This window comes from Hemicordylus capensis, chromosome 4 (genome assembly GCF_027244095.1).
Source record: "Hemicordylus capensis ecotype Gifberg chromosome 4, rHemCap1.1.pri, whole genome shotgun sequence".
NCBI classification, from domain to species: Eukaryota; Metazoa; Chordata; class Lepidosauria; order Squamata; family Cordylidae; genus Hemicordylus; species Hemicordylus capensis.
In genome coordinates, this window is record NC_069660.1 from 143,025,320 (window position 1) to 143,045,120 (window position 19,801).

The 19,801-nt window shown below is 43.1% G+C and overlaps 1 long non-coding RNA gene across 5 annotated transcripts in view; it reads left to right on the top strand.

The window, feature by feature from the left end:
* The window catches only part of LOC128322235 (uncharacterized), a 192,196-nt gene that overhangs the window by 125,908 nt on the left and 46,487 nt on the right, over positions 1 to 19,801 (top strand). For all 5 annotated transcript variants that reach the window (XR_008305612.1, XR_008305611.1, XR_008305615.1 and 2 more), the window contains one exon: positions 18,381 to 18,474. This is a non-coding gene — a long non-coding RNA (uncharacterized LOC128322235). The remainder of the gene's footprint in view (positions 1 to 18,380; positions 18,475 to 19,801) is intronic.

The window sequence follows — 19,801 nt, forward strand, 5'->3', positions numbered from 1 at the left end:
TACCTCCTGGACCCAGACAATTAGCCCTCCTACACTGGCTGTTATGAGCCAGGAAGGGCAAGCTTTGAGTGAAGATAGAGAAGTACTCCCCTCACCAAGCATCCAATCAGTGTCCTTGGGCTTTAACAACTGAAACTTATCCAGCAATGTATAAAGAGGAGCTTTGAAAGAAGGAGTCATAAGAACAGACAGTGAGACACATCTGGCCAAAGCTGGTAGGTACATGATTACCACATTTCAAGCAACTGTCTTCCTCCTTCTATTAATCGACTTCATTTTGTAGTGACATACAATAGACAAATGGGAACTTGTCTTTCCTGTAATATGTCACACGTTTCTTTAAATTTTGCACCTCACAAAAGCACAGAGCAGCAGCCATACTCCATATTCATTGTCTGCCTTTTAAACATTTGAATGTTTATAGTATTCTCTCCCACACACTCAGATTTCTTTAAATCTCAGCATCCTTAGTGCTTTCCACAACTGCACATGTGCCCTACATTCTTCTAAGATCTTTATCATCTTTGATGTGCTTCTCTGAATCTTCTTTGACACATGGTGAGATGAAGCAAGGAAAGCATCTCGCTTTAAACCAGTACAAGTTTCAGCTGTCTTCATATGTAACTCTTTGAATAAAATGGGATACCGACTCGTAGATATTTCTTTAAGTTGTAGTTCTGAATCTTAACAGAATGTAGGGAGGAAGATACAAAGGAGTCACCATCACAGCAGTAAGTAGCAGTTTTAACATTTTTATCCACTTACTTTTGGTTTGCCAGACATAACATATGGCTGAATGGAGATTTGAACTCGGGTCTCCCTGGTCCTTGTCCAGCACTCTAACCACTACACCACGCTGGCTCGTAGTGTATCTTTTCATGTATCTTGGAAACACTGATAATAATTTGCCTGCAAATATTTCTGTGAACGTATATGGCAATGTTAATTTTTCACCTTTATGGGCTATTTTGACATCACATATGAGAAGTGCTACAGAGCTAGCAATTATTACATCTTCTTCTATGTATTAGTTAAGCCTTTGCCGAAGCTTTCAGTCTGAGATACACACACACACACACACACACACACACACACACACACACACCAAGTTCCATTTTCATGCACTCATTAAGCTCTGAAGATTTGTCCTCTGGGGCTGAACCTTTCCATGCTTGATCTCAACCCAAAGGTTAATTTGTTTGGAAACCTTCAATGAAATACTTTTTATTCTCCATTCGGGTTACTCTGCAAAAGGCCTTTTCTCAGATTTTAAACAGGGTGAGGAAATAAAATTAAAAGTTTATTTGAACTGCTACTTCAAAAATTTCAGTGCCCTGCCCAGGATGCCTGAGACCACTCGGGCTCGGATGCAGGAAGTGGCATTGCACCCCCAGGCCCCAATGAAGACAGGACATGCTTAGTTGGAGTAAATAAGGGCCGCTTTGTTATTGTACAGAGATAATGGCACTTGCAACGAGATCCCAACTAATCAGAATGCAGGTACTTCTCTCATGTGGTGGCCCTTCCTAGTGAAGGGTACCCCACATCAGGGCGAAGGGCCAGGTCCTGGATTGGTAAGGCTCCAGGTCCTGACCTCCTCTCACCATGGGGCTCCCGGGGTGGTGGTGGTCCGACACACCCCAAACCCAAGCCATCAAAGCTCTGAGCCAGTGAGTCACGCCCACCCCTCGAGTGGGGGGCCATTCCCAGCCCTATGGGCCATCGAAGCCCTGAAAGGCTGTTCCCTGGCCCCCCTCACCCAGACTGGCCCTCCAGCCAAACACCGATCCCTGAATCTACCTACCCAACACCCGCACTCTCCTGCCACCAAAGTGGGGCAAACCTCTGTAGCTCCCACTCGTCCCCTGTCTCGCACGTGGTCAGAGGAGTTAACAGAGAGCGCTCCCTTCCCTTGCCTGGCAGCCGAGAGACTGATGAAGATGGAGGCTGCCAGGCTAGCTCTTTCCCCGCCCCCTCTCCTGATTGGCCAGACCCTGGCCACGTGGAGGGGGCCAAGATGGTGGCCACCGTGCCTGATTCTCAGGCCGGATGCACAACCCCACCCACTGCCACACCGCTCGGGCGCAGAGGCGGGAAGCGGCATTCTACCAGTAGCACATGTTCCTACCTCATGGTAGCATCACTAGGGGGATCCCCTCCTCCTGGTGCCCCTGTCATTGGGGATGAAGTAGCTAGCAAGTGGAGAAACTTCTCAGTTGTAGCAACCTGCTTGTGAAATGCCTTCCCCAGCGAGGCTCACCTGGTACCTTAGTTATTGTCCTTCAGGTGCTAGTTACTTTTTATTCTTCCCAACCTTTTAGAAAACAAATGCTTATAATGTCATTTTATTCTGCTGGGCAAAAGTTTGTCATTCCTCCTATATCATCATTCTTGTTTTTATCATATGCTACTTTGAATGTTTTAAAAAAATAAATGTGGCTGAAAAATGTCTTAAATAAATGAAAAAGATGATTCAATTTATGTATATTGAAAATCACAGGGTAACCTTCCTTTGTCTAAGGCAGGGTTTCTTAACCTTGGGCCCCCAGATATTGTTGGACTACAACTCCCATCATCCCCAGACATGGCCTTTGTGGCTGAGGATGATGGGAGTTGTAGTCCCGCAACATCTTGGGGGCCAAGGTTAAGAAACCCTGGTCTAAGGGTTAGAGGTTCCAGGGCCAAGGCTCTGGGGGTATGTAGTACACCGCTCTGGGCTCCTTGGTGGAAGAGTGGGATATAAAATGTAAAAATTAAAAAATAAATAAGCAGAGACAGACAAAAACATTAAAGCAAGAAGGCTGTAGAGGCAGGTGCTTGGTCTAGGAGGAAACAAACACCTTTCTATTTGGGTGATGACATCCAGCCCATTTTGCTGAATCATCTGAGCTTCCAGTTATATCAAGTCTTTCAGTTATGCCATCTCAGGGTTTAATATAGTGATTCAATAGTAATTGCATCCCACACATCCACATGAGCTTCACAATAAATGCATATGTTGGTAACACAGAGCCCAAACCATAAGCAAGAAAGGTACAATAATTCAATTTCTCAGGAAGCAGAAAGAGAAGAAGGGCTAGAAAGGGAGAAGCATCATACTTGTCAGTAGAGCCTACAAACAATGAGAAATGGCATGGGCTGCAACACCATATCTATGACATTTCCTTACTGTAAATGGCATGTATAACTTCATTTGAAGCTTGAAATGAAAAAGACTGCTAAAGGCCACATTACATATTTAGATGTTAAATTAATTGTTGGAAGGTTTTTTAAAAGAGGGAAATAAGATTACACCCTTGTAATCAGACATTTATTGCTAAAAGTGGGGGAGGGGAGGGTGAGAGAGCACCAGCCAGAGTCCAGCTAGCACTAATACTGAATGCCTGATTGCATCAAGCATCCAGCATCAGTGGCAGTTGGTCTCTTTGGCTGGTGCTCTCTCGCTCGCTCTCACTCTCGCTCTCCCCGCTCCCATCTTCAGCAACATACCTCTGTGCTTTGTCTCCATCCAAAATTGAGGAGACAAAGTGCACAAGTTTTCTGGAGCAGAGAAAGGAAGAGGCCAAACAGTTTGCATGAAACATTGCTGGAGGAGACTACACACCACTCATCAGGAAGTGAGGGAGGATAAGAAAAAGGGGGTGACTCTGAGCTAGGCTCATATATTTTTGTTATATTCCATGCCTCAGACATTCGCATGATATTTCAACAGAATATTGTCAAAGAATCATGAGACCCACTGTCAAAACAACACCCATAAAAATTGCAATTTGTCCCAATGTAGCTAGATCTCTCCAGTGAGAGGGAAACAAGAATAATGCATTAAAATCCAGTGCATGAGTTACTGAGAATATTTAATCACTGTTTCTATTCCCATGTAGATTCATTTGGGATACTTCCATCCTGATAAAATATTAAGAAATAGCAATAAATAATGGACGATTCAACAGAAACTATAAAATAGTCTGTATTCTTGTTATGGTGCACCTAGCAAAGAGTGTTAAATCCAGTGTTTTTAGAGGGAAGAACGATCAGGAAAAGAAATCTTTGAGATAACTAATGTGAGTTATGTGCAACCGAGATCATATATAAATTCTCACTTATCAACTCTCAACAAAAAGACCTTTTATGGTGCAAAAAAACAAAGAAACCTAAAATCTGATAAACATAAAAACATAAGACGTTTCAGTGTAACACTCCATCCTCAGTTAAATAAACAAATGAGCACAGACAAAAACCTATTCCTGAGCGTTAAATTTCTTAGATGTGATAACACTCTGTTCCACGACTGGCGGAGAGATAATGGGTGGGGGGCGGGGAGAGAAAAGGGGGGAGAGAAAAGGGAAAGGAAATCAAGGAAGCATTATTTATAGAGACACTGAGACCTGACATTAATGCTCGGGAGGCGTTGGCCAAGTTTCTTAGCCTCTGAGAAGAATCAAGTCATTCCCCTTTACGCTCCCACCCTCCCGCTCATTATTTCTCAGCCAGTCCAGCACTGGTCTGTCTGCAGTTGCCACTGGCTCGTCTGGTGGCTACTCAGGGACGGGCCTTCTCCGCGGTTGCCCTGAAGCTTTGGAACACGCTCTGTGCTGAAATAAGAGCTTCTCCAACTCTGACAATTTTTAAACAAATCTTTAAGGACACATCTGTTCAAGCAGGCTTTAATTAAACACTGTTAAAATATTGTTTTAAAATTTTAAATTGTTGTAATCTTTTAACTTTTTGCTGTCATTTATTTTAACCAATGTTTTAATTTCTCTGTTGTTTATTTGTTTTAACTAATGTTGGACCAGGACTGGGGAGACCTGAGTTCAAATCCCCATTCAGCCATGATACTTGCTGGGTGTCTCTGGGCCAGTCACTTCTCTCTCAGCCTAACCTACTTCACAGGGTTGTTGTGAGGAGAAACTTAAGGGTTGTTGTGAGGAGTACACCGCTCTGGGCTCCTTGGAGGAAGAGCGGGATATAAAATGTTTATTAAAAAAAAGTTTTAACTTTTCTGTTGTCTTTTTTTTTAGGGGGAGGGGGGTAAATCAGCCAGAGATGTAAATTTTGGGTGGTATAAAAATATGTTAGATAGATAGATAGATAGATAGATAGATAGATAGATAGATAGATAGATAGTTTCATATAACTATTAACATGCAAGAACTGGCAGTCTTCGATGAGGAAGTGTATTCCCATCTGCATCAGAAGATATATACAAACAGTTCAGTTGGGCCCAACTGAGCATCACTATATGGAGCAAATGCACATCCAGATGTGCACCCACACCAGCACTGGCTGTGTGCATGGAACCATGTTTCTGAACATGAGTCTCCCTTGCTGGGTAAGGACACAACTCTTGGTTGATTCCACACTAATTTTGATTGTTATGGGAAAACTGAATCTATGGTGACTTCGAAACAAAGTTATGTGCTGTTTTGCAGCATTATGTACAAAACTGTCTGATTTTTAAAAAAATTATTCATCAGTTTTACATATCAAAGAAGGGGGGGGGAGTAGTTTTGCAAACAAAAAGTAGCAATAATACAGCAAGATATTAGCATTACAAGGGATATCTATCAGATGCAAGACAATTAGAAAAATAAAAATAGAATATATGGGTCTATTATAGAAAAAGAACATCCTTCTCAAATGTAAAATGGAAGCCCCACAATAAATTTGAAGTTGTAGTATTAATTTATCCAACAGTGCAATATTCCACAGCTGTATACTGTATCCCACTGCTCTATGGAGGGCAATACTGGCTCTTCCCAGTGAAATGCAAGTTTCATTCTGGCTGCCACTAAGCTACAGGCCAAGAAATCTTTATAATCCATTGCTTCGTCTTTTGAAAGCTGTCTGATTTTTAACAAATGCTTCCCCCTCTGAATTATTATTATGCAGATCTATATACCACTTCTCAAAACTGTTTACATTAAAATAAATAAATAAAATAATGTAAGGGATGCCTTCCCTCCTAAAAAGTCAACCTCATTTTGAGTTCAAGGGCCGGAGGAAAGAGAGGTAATCTTAACATCTGCAGATATTGCATAGCCTCTCAGGAGCACGTCCCATGATCATTATATCTCAGTGGAGTTTATGCAAATGCAGGTTAAACTAGGGATGATGCTTAACTTGTCATTTGGGCCTGCTTCTTTAAAATAAAATAAAAATAAAATGGCAGCTGATCAGTATTGGACCATAATGCATGAGAGGGCATTTAACTCTCCCCCCTTACGATGCAGTCCTAACAAAAACAGACACACCTCAAAGTTGCTGTACTCCTTGGGAGAATAGCATCCGTGGCACTCATTAGAATGAGATTTCTAACTAAATATGTTCAAGGTTGGGATGTAGATTTCCCAAATAGTTAAAACCAGTGATCATTCTAAGGTGTGCGCAGGTGTGCGCGCACACATGTTTTTTTAATGTCTGCTCATTTGATTTTTGATCCCACTGCTCATTTGATTTTTGATCCCAGAAAAGCCCCATTCTGAATGTACTTGCGCACACATTGCCTTGATACTGCCACTGAGAACAAAACTCATTCTACACACAGATGGCGGGGGGGAGAGGGAACATAGGTTAAAACCATTTTAATTAAGTGTTATAAAGGGGTTTTGTTTTTGTACTTTCTCCTTGAGAGCACTTTCTCTACTCGTGCCTCTTTAGAATCTCCATGCTGAACCCATGCATCCCCTCCACAGGCACCAAACTACAGGTATGTGCTCTCTTATAACGTCCAGAACACACACGGCCCCCAAAAGGAAAAAGATGCCCAGTTCAACTTCCAAAGTTCTACAAATGTGCTAAGAGGAAGCACAACTCATTTCTGTTTCCTCTCCCCCACGTCTTGAGTGTGCAAAGCCACTCTCAACAGTAACAGAAAGTTTTTGGAGGAAACATTTCAAAAATGCTATCTTCCCTGTAGCTTTCATTTTACTTTGATGCCATTCATTTGCATGCAACCTTTTACTCCATGAGCTCAAAATGCAATTATGCTATTACATTACCCAGGCATGCACCTTTTACTTTGGCACTTTGAGGTTAATTGACTAATCATTAGTAACCCATATTGTCTGGTACAATGGAATTGAAATTGATTGGAACTCAAACAGAGCAGGCACATAGCCTTAAACTTATAGTACAAAAGGGCATGAGGTAGAGGACTGGGATCATACAAGTTTCTCCCTTCTGGAACTCTGTCATCTGCACAGCTTCACACCTTTGTGATAGTGGTTATATGTTGCTTTTATTAGGAAGTAATATATGTCCCACCTTTCAGCTGAGGTGAATCAGCTTTATGATTACAATATATCAGCGGCACGATAGCATGTTGATTATATTCAAATCTCTACTCACAAGCAACTAAGGGCCTCTTTTTAAAAACGTTTGCCCATGGCAAATGCCATGGAAGGCAAGGTATCCAGGAAGCCAAGGATTGGACCCTCCTCCTTGTTCATGAACATGAGTTCTTTTCAGTGGTTACACTCTGCAGAAATGAATGTGCATAGGTGGACTGCATGTGAGCAATGTAAGACAGTCCCCCTGAGGGGATGGGTCTGCTCTGGGAACAGCAGCTGTATGTTTGCATGCAGAAGGTTCCAGGTTCCCTCCCTGACATCTCCAAGATAGGGCTGAGAGAGACTCCTGCCTGCAACCTTGTATAAGCCACTGCCTATCTGTGTTGACCATACTGAACTAAATGGACCAATGGTCCGTCTCAGTAGACGACAGCTTCATACACTTTAAAGGTATGTTCCTACGGAGGGTGGCACCATGGCAGCTATCTCTGCCCCTGACCTATGCACATATTTCAACATGCAAAGCAAGCCTACATGCTTGTACATATATGAAGCTGCCATCTGCAGAGTCAGACCACTGATCTATTTAACTCATTATTGTCCAATTAGCAGCAGCTCTTCGGGGTCTCAGGCAGGAGTTTTTTCAAGCCCTACCTGGAGATGCCAGGGATTGAACATGGGACCTTAAAGCACACACTATACCATTCATACACACCTATTTGTGCAATTGGGAAATGAACTTACATAAACTGAGGTAGAGTCTGCTGTCATGATGCCAACTCCCTCCCACCCCACATATGGACATTCATTCCCACACAGAATAATATCTGAATGGTGTTATTCTGGCAACAATTATTTGTCTTTTGTCTAACATGTGGATCAGCAGTCACTGGATGGCCTTGAGCACATCATCATAACTTGTAACTGGTTGACTCTATAGTTTTTCTTTGGCCCTTTACCCACGCCAGGGGCATAACTATAAAAGGGCAAGGGGAGACAGTTGTCTGGGGACCCACTGCCTTGGGGGCCCCCAGAGGCAAGTCACATGACTGACTCCCCCAGCCGCACACCTGCCCAGGCTTCCTTCAATTGTATTCATCCTCCAAAATTGATGTGAGTGTTAAGACCTGGAGCTACCAGAACAGCATGTCTTTCTCTAGTACCCTTAAATGCATCATCAACAATTTACAAAACCTTTTAAAAAATAATTTAGGATGATGTTCTATTGTGGCACATAGGTTTTTACACACACACACACACACACACACACACACACACACACACACCTCTCAGTGGAGAAATGGAACACTTCTTTGCATAAATGTGTATAGCATCCTTCGTAGGCTGCCCAGTCATGGCACTTGAGCACTGATATTTCCTACTTATACCCATATTGTAGTTTGTAGGTACCCACCAAAATAGGACTAGCATTTCCATCAATGAGAGTTGGTGAGAAAGAAAGCTCAACATGATCTAGCCTTTTCTGAAAGGGAATCATTTACATTGCCTTTTTCTGCATCGCTTCCAGTTATAGAAAACACTATCTTTTTTGAGATGAGATGATCTGAACTCTACACAGTATTATAAATATAGCCACACTATAAATCTATATTGAGGCATTATGATTCTAGCTGTTATTTCAGTTCCTTTTCTAAGGGATAGCAGAACTGTGTGCCTATTTCCCTCAGAAAAGGTAGAAGAAATCAGATCATTCACATTAATCATGTGGCTCCTCCATCTAGACTTGAGAATAGCGATAAGGATCGAATACAGGGATACAGCAAACCTGCTATAATAAGCTGTAATTTAGACCTAAGTATCATCTTGCAATTCAACATTCTTGACATAACATCAGAATTTGGTTCCTTTCTTTTGAACCAAAAGGAAGTTAAGCTATTTTTACTCCTTCAGAAGACACTAATAATGCAAAGAATTTACTTTCTGTTGCCTTCCTCTTTAAATCAAAAAGAGGTCACAAAAGATTCATTTAACGGTTTTGCTCAGTCTAGACACATTCTATTGAATTCCAGATTTAATTTGTACGCCAGCAGCCCAGCTGGTTATACCTGCATTAATTTACACAGCATTGTCTTAAAACCTTTGACACAGCAATAGCTCATATGACCCAAAGGAACATAATAATATCTGACTGCACTGGAATTAGGGAAGACTAAGGCCTGCAAGCTATTCAACCAATTTCCCTCAAGAGAACATTAAAAAGTTTAAGACATCTTGGTTATGACAGATATATCTTGACTCTGATTTGAGCACTGCTAGATAAGATGCCAGTAAATTAAGTTATTCAGTACATGGAGAAAGCACTTTATTATCAGACTGAGGGACCTTCCATGAGGTATTTAAAAATGCAGCTTTTAAAAAAATCCTATATTCTAAATAGCCTCTGACCCAGCATTAATTCCACAACAGCCCACCTAACAGATAAAGGGTAGCTTTGTTGTTCTCAACAGGTTTTATGGAACTCCCCCCAACCCAAGAAAAAGCAAGCAAAAAAAAAAAAAAAAGCTGGTGAATGTTCAGCAAAGTGAAAACAAAGTGAAGTTTTGGGAAGTTTTCTGAAAGATGTAGGGCTGTGTGAGAGGAAGGTGTAGCCCTCTGCTGATGTAGCACAGTAGCTGCACCAGTAGCTATGCACCAGGAGATCCCCAAAACAAATCTTGCCTTTCCCGTGAACTCTCTAGGAGATAAACTACTGTCTCATAACTTGAACTTCACATCTGCAACATGAGGATAATTAGGGTGACCAACTTTACAGGACTGTTGTAAGGATTACTGAGATAAGAGTGATTTGAACACTCTTAACATTTTTAAAAATTAGCAATAAGAGAGCATTAGGGATGTGCGAACTGGTTCGAATTCAAACCAGGGTAGTTCGAAGGTGCAAATTCGAACCGAAACAGCCATCAGGTTCGAGCTGCAGGTTCGAATTTGAACTGAACCAGGGGGTGGTTCGATTTGAACTGGTTAAAACTGGTTTGAACCAGTTTGGACATCCAAAAATTGGTATGATGGTAGCTGGCACCCAGGGGTACCTGCCACCCAAACCCCAAAGCAATCGGACACTCGTACAATTTTTAATGAATTTTTGAAAAAAAAATTCTCATAGGGTATAATGGGACTCGAATCAGGCCATTATACCTTATTGTGGATCACCCATGGGTGCCAACAACCACCCAAACCCTGAAGCAATTGGACACTCCTACAATTTTTAATGAATATTTTAAATATTTTTAATTATTTTTCTCATAGAGTATAATGGGACCAGAACCAGCCCATATACCCTATTGTGGAGCACCTAGGGGCACAAAAGCAGGGTGGGTGGTAGACATACAGGGGTGCCTACCACCCACAAAACCCCAAGGCAATTGGAAACTCCTCTAATTATTGGTGAATTTTTAAATTATTTTTGAATTCCTCATAGGGAATAATTAGGATTGCAGCAAATGTATAGCTTCACGTTGGGGGGAAAGGGGTGAGTGTGGTGGGTGGTAGTGCCCAAGGCGGGCCAGGAAGCTATCAGAATTATTTGAAAGGAATTGGGCAAAGGGCTGATTTTTAAGTGATTTTTGAAGTTTATGCGTCTTTAAGGTTTTTCTCCATAAAGAAGCATGGGGGTGTCAGCAAATTTATAGCTTCACATCGGAGGCAAAGGGGTGGCCTAGAGCAGAGTGTGGTGGGTGGTAGTGCCCAAGGCGGGCCAGGAAGCTATCAGAATTATTTGAAAGGAATTGGGCAAAGGGCTGATTTTTAAGTGATTTTTGAAGTTTATGCGTCTTTAAGGTTTTTCTCCATAAAGAAGCATGGGGGTGTCAGCAAATTTATAGCTTCACATTGGGGGCAAAGGGGTGGCCTAGAGCAGAGTGTGGTGGGTGGTAGTGCCCAAGGCGGGCCAGGAAGCTATCAGAATTATTTGAAAGGAATTGGGCAAAGGGCTGATTTTTAAATAATTTTTGAAGTTTATGTGTCTTTAAGGTTAGCAGATGAGAGTGGATTCATGGTTTGTCATTGAAAATCTTATATGCTACTAAAGAATCTACACTCAGAACACTTCAGAAACAACAAAACCCAGTACCCCATGGGTTAGCAACCCATGGGGGTGGTTGGCACCCTCTTTGCACTAGACCACCACTCACTCTGGGCCACCCCAGCACCCCACAAGTGGCTTTAAGGTTTTTCTCCATAGGGAAGAATGGAGGTTTCAGCAGCCCCATAACTGCACTTGGGGGGTGCTGGGTGGCCCAGAGCAAGGGTGCCATTTTCTTCATTATCACTCTGAGGGGCCGCCTGAGAGAGAGGCGAACACGGGCCTCCTCTCCCCTAGCAATGCCCCTGACTAGTGAAGTTTGGAAGTCACATTTTCCCACTGACAAAACATTGCAGTTTTGAGTACTTTGAAAATGCAATATCTTCCCAACATTTCAAACAGTATCATGAAAAAAGATGCCTGAAGCCCCCAAAGCAAATGACTTATAGTTGTGTATTTACTGCTTTGTAAATTCATGGACTGGGAATAGGATCAGGCATATGTCTGTTCCTCCAGTCCTGCCCACAGCACAACCCCCCAACCAATATTTGGTCTTTGTTATTTCAGACTGGATTTGTGGGGAGGTGTGTCCATGTGTGTGTGCATGCACTGAAGCACAGGAGTGCACTCTAAAATTTCTTTAATCCTTGTGGAGGACTGGACCCCAAAGATCATCACCTCACACTTCCCACATCTGAAGGGTATTTATTTTAAAACTATATTCAGTTCCAGCAGGCACCACTACAATCGAATCTCCTCTTAAACAACCTTTTCCTTTCTCCCTTAGTAGGTAGTCAAATACTGTAGGCATGGGAGAACCCAGACTCAGAGAATTCTTGAAGTATAAAAGAATTCTCATTATTTATTAATTAAGATATAGGATATGTTATGTGAACTTATAATGTTTGTAAAAGAGTTTTTAAAGGAATGTTTCTTAATGGAATTGTATTGTTTACTAAGGGTTCTTAATGGAATGGGATGGGATCGACACCGACTCAAGGGCACAACCTTTAGTTCTTTCTCATTGCTTACTAAGGAAGCGGTATGGATGAGTTGAATTAGTTTAACTAGCTATCCCAACCTAAAGCCAGATTGCCTCTAAAACCTCCATGGTGGAACTCAGTACTGCTATTGTAAAAGTGAGCCAGCCCTTTAAATGGTCCGGGCATCTCTAGGAACATAGGAAGCTTCCATATACTGAGTCAGACCATTGGTCCATCTAGCTCAGTATTGTCTTCACAGACTGGAGGCGGCTTCTCTAAGGTTGCAGGCAGGAATCTGTCTCAGCCCTATCTTGGAGATGCCAGGGAAGGAACTTGAAACCGTCTGCTCCTCCCAGAGTGGTTCCATTCCATGAGGGGAATATCTTACAGTGATCACACTTCTAGTCTCCCATTCATATGCAACCAGGGCAGACCCTGCTTAGCTAAGGAGACAAGTCATGCTTGCTATCACAAGACCAGCTCTCCTGCCTTGGAGATTCAACACAGCTTTGGCTATATCAGCTGAAGGCTTCCTTCTGATCTTTCTCCAGGCTCCTGGACTCAAATCACAACTCCTCTTCCCTTTTCAGGGACTTTTACAAACAGCAGGCTTTAGCATGGGTTTACTGGAAGGCTTTATCGTGAACTCGAAGTTGTCCCCCAAACCTGACACAAATAGTGGATTTTTTTAACCCCAGATATAAATTGGGCTGCACTCCATGCTGTGAAAAACCTGAATTGTGTGAGAACTGCAGATCCCACATCTGTGTCCAAAGTGTTCCGATTAGGTGACCCCACAGGTCTGGCAGCATCGTCTGACCAAGTCGCCTCCTCCTTATCTTTCTCCAGCGCATCCAGCCTCGCCTCAATTGACTGTAAAAATTGCAGCTGCTTGTTAGATCAGTTCCCTGCCTTCCTTGCTCCCCCCTTCCTGACTTCCTGGAACCCTTGCCCCGGGGGGCCCTTCCTCTTGGATTCCAAAGTGTCCAAGCGGGACAAGATCCTTGCCATTACCTGCTACCCTTCATCCTCTGAACCAGAAGAGGCTTCAGGATCTCTGGGCCATAGTGGAGGCCACTTAAGGGCGGGGACCTTCCCTTTTCCCTTATTCTTGCCGGGCTCTTTTCTTGATGGCATGACTCAATATATAGTCAGGAAGAGTCAGCAAATGCCCTGAGTAATACAGCTATCCCCAATGGGATAAAATGGCCCTCTAGTGAACTGACGCAATGCAACCCAAATAGTTTATTAAATGCCACTGATGAAGTTAATGCTTGCCTCCCCCAATGAATTTAATGAATGCCCCAAAGGATTTACAAAGGATTTATAAAGAATGCCCCCATATGCATTCAATAAATGCCCCTTTATGTATTAATTGAATGCCCACAATGAAATGCCCCTTTATTTATTATTTATTTATTCATTTATTTATTTTATTGTTAAATTTATATACCGCCTTTCATTAAAGCAATCCCGAGGTGATTTACAGCAAAAAAATTTAAACACAAGATGGTAAAAAAGACACAATTAAAATATTAAGTGAATAAATAAATAAATAAATCTGATTAAAAATTTAAAACAAAAGCATAAAAGCAATACAGACTATAAAGAGCAGCAGCAAAGAATCAAATAAATGCCTGGGCAAAAAGCCAAGATTTTACACTTTTTCTAAAAGCTGTGATGGAGACCGAGGAGTGAATAGCCACCAGGAGAGCATTGCAGAGTCTGGGGGCAGCAACAGAGAAGGCCCTGTCCCACATGCACGACAACCGAGCCTCCCTCATCGTCGGCACCCGGAGCAGAGCCCCCTCAGCCGTGTAAAGGCACCCCTGGCCACCGCCTCCACTTGAGCTTCCAAAAGCAGAGCTGGGTCCAGTAATACCCCCAAGCTGCGTACTTGCTCCTTCAAGGAGTGCCTCCGATTCCCATACTCAAGAGGTGGCCCAGAAGGATACCATGGTCGATGGTATCGAACGCCACTGAGAGGTCCAGCAGAACCAACAGGGACGCACTCCCCCTGTCTAGTTCCTGGCGTAGGTCATCCACTAGAGCGGCCAAGGCAGTCTCAGTCCCATATCCGGGGCGGAAGCCAGATTGAAAAGGGTCCAGATAATCCGTATCATCCAAGACCCTCTGCAGCTGGGACGCCACCACACGCTCTATCACCTTGCCCCAAAACGGTATTTATTTATGGATTTATTGAATGCCCACAGTGACTGTAAAAGACCTTCAATAAATGCCCAAATTGCCTTTTGAATGCCCACAGTGAATGTACAAATGCCCCCCAGTTAAAATGCTTCCCAATGAAGCATTTTATGAAATGCTTCCCAGTGGCTGGTCCCATTCCCACTCACGATCAGCCTGACCACATGGCCAATTGACGAGCAACCGACCAGTGTTCCTTCCTCCTGCCTGGCAGCCGAAGAGGTGTGCACGTTGTCACTGGAGGAGAGACCAAAAAGCATTCCCTTTCTCTAGCCTAGCACTGAAGAGGTGCACACGTGGTCGCTCAAGGAGCGACTGAAAAGCGCTCCCCTCCTCTTGCCCATTAGCCGAAGAGGTGCACATGTGGTCACTCGAACAGTGACCAAAAAGCACTCCCTTCCTCTTGCCCAGCAGCCAAGGGACTCAAGAAGATGGAGGCTACCGGGCAAGTTCCTTCCAGCCCCCTTTCCTGATTGACCAGCCCTGGCCATGTGGAGGGGGCAAGATGGCAGCCACCGTGCCTGGTTCTGAGGCCGGAGGCACAAACCCACCCTGTCACACCACGGGGGTGGGGATCGGCAATCCCCGAGAGGATTGTGCCCAGCCACCTTTTGACCAACAGTAGTGGTTCAGTATACTGGAAAACTGAACAATCCTCCGGCCTCTATTGTAATGGGCTTCTGCTTCAAGATTAAACTTTTCAGCTTTTCCTGCATTCCCTTAGCGACCATAATGGCTGCATAGCAACCTAAGTAAATAACTCCTACAGAAGTTTCTCTTTAGAAGTTCTCAGCCTATACAGAAACATTGTAACTTTAGTAGGCCTCTGTTCAGGCAACCTTTAACTTCTGTATAGAAACAATACTTTTTAAAAACACACATGTAAAAAAAAGGCTGATTCTCCACAGTCCAATTGACTAGATAATATTTTAGGGGAAATTTAGCTATTTATTTGGTTCAAATAATGATGAAAGGGAAGATCCAGATGATTTCCTCCCCTATTTCAGTGATGTTTGACGTCAGATGCAAACTGACATTTAAAAAAAAATTTTTTTTAATGTCAAATATAGTCTCTGAGGGAAAATTTTGTCTTTATCCTGACAGCTAAAGAACATTAGCATAAGTGTGTTCCTGAACACCTGGAATTAACGCAAGGAGGAATTACTACTTTAAATTTCTCAGACCTACCCAGACATCATTTTGTCTGAACTCAGAGATTAAGCAGTGAGGAAACATGGCAAATGGGACTGCAAAATTCAGAAACGATAATTCAAGGTTGCAAACTGTCTCTTCTACATCCCGTCAAAATCACATAGACGGTAGAAAGTATTTTCTTCGTAATGCCTATTTTTGGGACACACCTGGACGACAGTTTACAGAACTCAAATGTTCTTGATGGCTGCTTCACACTGATAGATTCCCCACCAACACCACCACTTTGAACATAAGCCAAAAGCCAAGCTTGAGATCTAAGATACGTTAAGGCTCTTCTCACGAGCAGCCTAGTCTGCCCATGTGTGGCACCATGGATTCACACAGATTCTTGTGCTCCCGCTCAGCCAAACCCAACTGCCAAGCCCAGCCATTAGCACAGGTGAAGAGTGCAAGCGCACCCTTAACCCAGCTGCTGGGATCATGTGCAAGCTTGGGCTGCTTGCAGCCCGAGCACACACAGAGACAGGCTTCTAGAGCACTTTTCTCATGGGAGCATCCCCCAATGCACTGTGCTCATCGCACGGTGCACTGTGGGATGCTCAGAAGCCAGGGTGCATCACCGTGGCCTCTGGAGAGCCACACTGCGTGCAGTCCAGCTCCCAGCAGCAGTTTCCAATTGTCGGTGGAAGGTAGGTGAAACCCTGCCTTTCCCCCACCCGCCTACCTGCCCACCCTGTCAGTCATGAGTATAACCTCATAATCTACAAAGTCGCTTGGTGCAGTTCTTGCTTGGACAATGCCACTTCATACTGCACGTGGGAGACTGTTGTTTCATTAAACCCTCCTTTAGATAAATAAGAAACTCCTAGCACATAGGAAGATAAGCAGGGGGGAAAAGTTAGGCGAGGAACATACTGTACAGGAAATTCTATGTATGTATAGGAAAGTATTTTCTCCCCCCACATTCAAATATACAACTTTTCTGAAGTCATACAGTTCAGCAAGGGGTGCATCTATAATTCTGCTGTTTGTATTACTCTGCTTTAAGATTTCTTTAAAAGTAACAACAGGGGTTTGCTTGTGCTTGCATTTAACAATCAAGGTTAAGAAGACTGAGAATTGTTTTAGTGGCATATTTATAGATATTATTTTTTTAGACCTGTAGTCTGTGTTAAACAGGCTAGGAAGCATAACTCCCAAGGAAGTAATAGAATGCCCACCTATTTGTTGCCTAGCAACTACATAGGCTTCCATTCTTCCCCAGAACCAGCAAAATATTCATTTAGCTACAATACTAGTTTACAATACTAATACACCAAGCCTTGACATTCTGCCTCAGAAGCAAATACAACTTATTTCAAAATGACTTACTTGGAGGAAAGTACACTTATTAATTTTAATTAATAAGCATTAATTTCCCCTAAGACAAGCCCAGGGGGAGGAGCAGAAGGCAGAGTATCCCTTTTAATGATGGATAACAGCCCCACTCCCACTGCCACCCAGCATCCCATGTGGCCAACCTACCATGTGCCCCACCCTTGCTGCTCAGCTGGCCAATGCACATGCACAGTGGCCATTTGAGGGGTCAGCACAGCAAGTTTCTGCCATTCTGACCACCAAATGGCTGCTGTGCATGTGCATCGGCCAGCTGAGTGGGAAGAGTGGGCTATGTGGTGAGTTGTCTGCTCAGTATACTCTGCCTTCAGCTCTGCCCCCCACCCCACTCCCCTGTGTCCATCAGTCCCCAATGCACAAGCCTTTGGTACAACCTCTTAGCCCTCATGCCTAGGATAACTTAACCTCAGTACATGTAACTGAAATAATTGCTCTCAGGATTGGTCATTTGGCACTAGGCAGGACAAGTCCAGGGCTAGGACTGGGAGAAGCAGACAGCCGGAGACAAGCTGGTAGCCAAGGGTGCTTTCCAGGCTAGCTGCTTAACAGCAGCAAAATGTTCAGGCAAGTCACGTTTGCAACGTAAACAGCAGGAGAAGCAGTCTTGCGGAAACTAACAACTCGGGGGAAAAACAGCAACTTTTTAATGCTAGATATATGACATCCTAGCTCTCTATCACAGTGATTAAATTTGAAATAAGGCATTGGAAATGTGAACGGCACCCGTAGGGACTGCAGTGTCACAGCACAAGAAGTGTGGAAGCACACTTTTGAGATACGATGTGACCCTGTTGCAGGGTCTAATCTGGAAAGCATACAGCATACAGCATACAGAGCCCCTGGTGGCGCAGTGGTAAAACTGCCGCCCTGTAACCAGAAGGTTACAAGTTCGATCCTGAGCAGGGGTTTAAGGTTGACTCAGCCTTCCATCCTTCCGAGGTCGTAAAATGAGTACCCAAAATATTGGGGGGCAATATGCTAAATCATTGTAAACCGCTTAGAGAGCTTCCAGCTATAGAGCGGTATATAAATGTAAGTGCTATTGCTATTGCTACAGGGAGTCAAAAGCTGGAATTAAACCAAGAGCAAGAGTCAGGGGTATGCTGGAGGTCATGCCAAGTAGACTTGGTTTGATCAAAGGGTCAAATCAGTGGTCAGGAGCCAGGAACAAACAAACCTACAAACATACCACACACACCCTCCAAGTAGACAGCAAGGGGAGAAACCAAAAACATGAACAAGGAGACCTTTAAACTGAAGCAAGAGTGGCTTCACACAGTAAATCTCTTTTACTCTTCCTGTCTGCAGGGAAGCCAGCAACAGACCTCACAGGGTGGAGGCAGCATAGGGCCTGGAGATTCAAAAGCTGCTGTGGTGCAGCAAGTCACCACAAGGGGCAGTGGTAAGCAGAGTCCCAACTTCAGGGAACTGTGACAACAGCATATGTTTCCCAATTCTCTTTGCTTCCGTTTCATTTCCCTTTTTCTGTTGTTGTTGTTTTGTGCTGTAATCTAGATTGTGGGGGACCTGTCCTCCCATTCTTTGTAAAGGGATAACAAAAATAACAGTAATATTCCAAACCAGCAATTCTGGCCTTTTTAATGGATGTAGTTTGTTTTATTTATAATGTGGCTTTTAGGTTCAAAGATTTTCTCAAGGCATTCAGAAGATCATTAACAATAAACTAAATAGCTATGAACAATACAATTCAAAGCCTAACATTATAAAACGAACAGTACCACCACCATAGAATAAGGGCTAAAGGCAAAAATAAAATAAAATAAAATAAAATAAAATAAAATAAAATAAAAGCAGCATCCAATGTATCCCACAAAAATATTGTTGCTCAGCTACTGAAGACAACTGGAATGGGAGCTTGGTGGGCTTTGTTAGGCAGGGAGTTCTACAAAGAGGGTGCCAGCCACTGAAATGAACTCATTCCAATTCCTCCAGGGTTGATAACCATCATTTCCAACCACAACCCTTAAAAAATAAAATCAACATATTAAATACAAAAAATACATATTAAAAAATAAAGAGTAGATAAATTATCCTCATATCTATCCTTAACCACTAAAAATACATTTAAATTTAAATGTCTTATCGTGCCCTGGCTTTTTGTGCTCCTTTGAAGGGAGCATATTACAGAATTTGGGAGCTGCCACCATGATCACCTCTGTCTCCTTCCTGATGCAGGAAGGACATTATCAAGAGGATATTTGACTATCATTATTATAAGGAACACAGTGGAGGAGACTGTACATGTTTATACAGAGAAATATCAAACAGCAATTTGTTTTAATAAGAAATACCCCAAAGTAGATTGTTTCATTCAGGCAAAGGGCTTGGAGAAGCTTACTCTTGCTAGTAGAGATAGAAACATCTGTCTTTCATTACTATTGACCTTATAACCGTTCTTCTTCCATCAACCCTATTTAGCACCACTCCTCCCTTTATTCTTCACCCTTGAGTCAGAGAATTAAATTCCAATATAATTTAGTACTTCATATGTATTAATAGATTTTTATTGTGTTGTAACTTCAAATAAGGCAGAAAACACCCCCCTGCCTTGTCCAAAAGAATAGAGAAAATTGTGCCTACTAGCCGACCCGCGCAGAGCATCTGTGCGCTCTTTGGGGCCGGCTGTTCCCCACTCCCTCCTGCCCCACTCTCCTTCCCCCTCCCTTCTGCCCCACTCTCCCTCCGCCTCCCTCCTTCCCAGAGGCGTA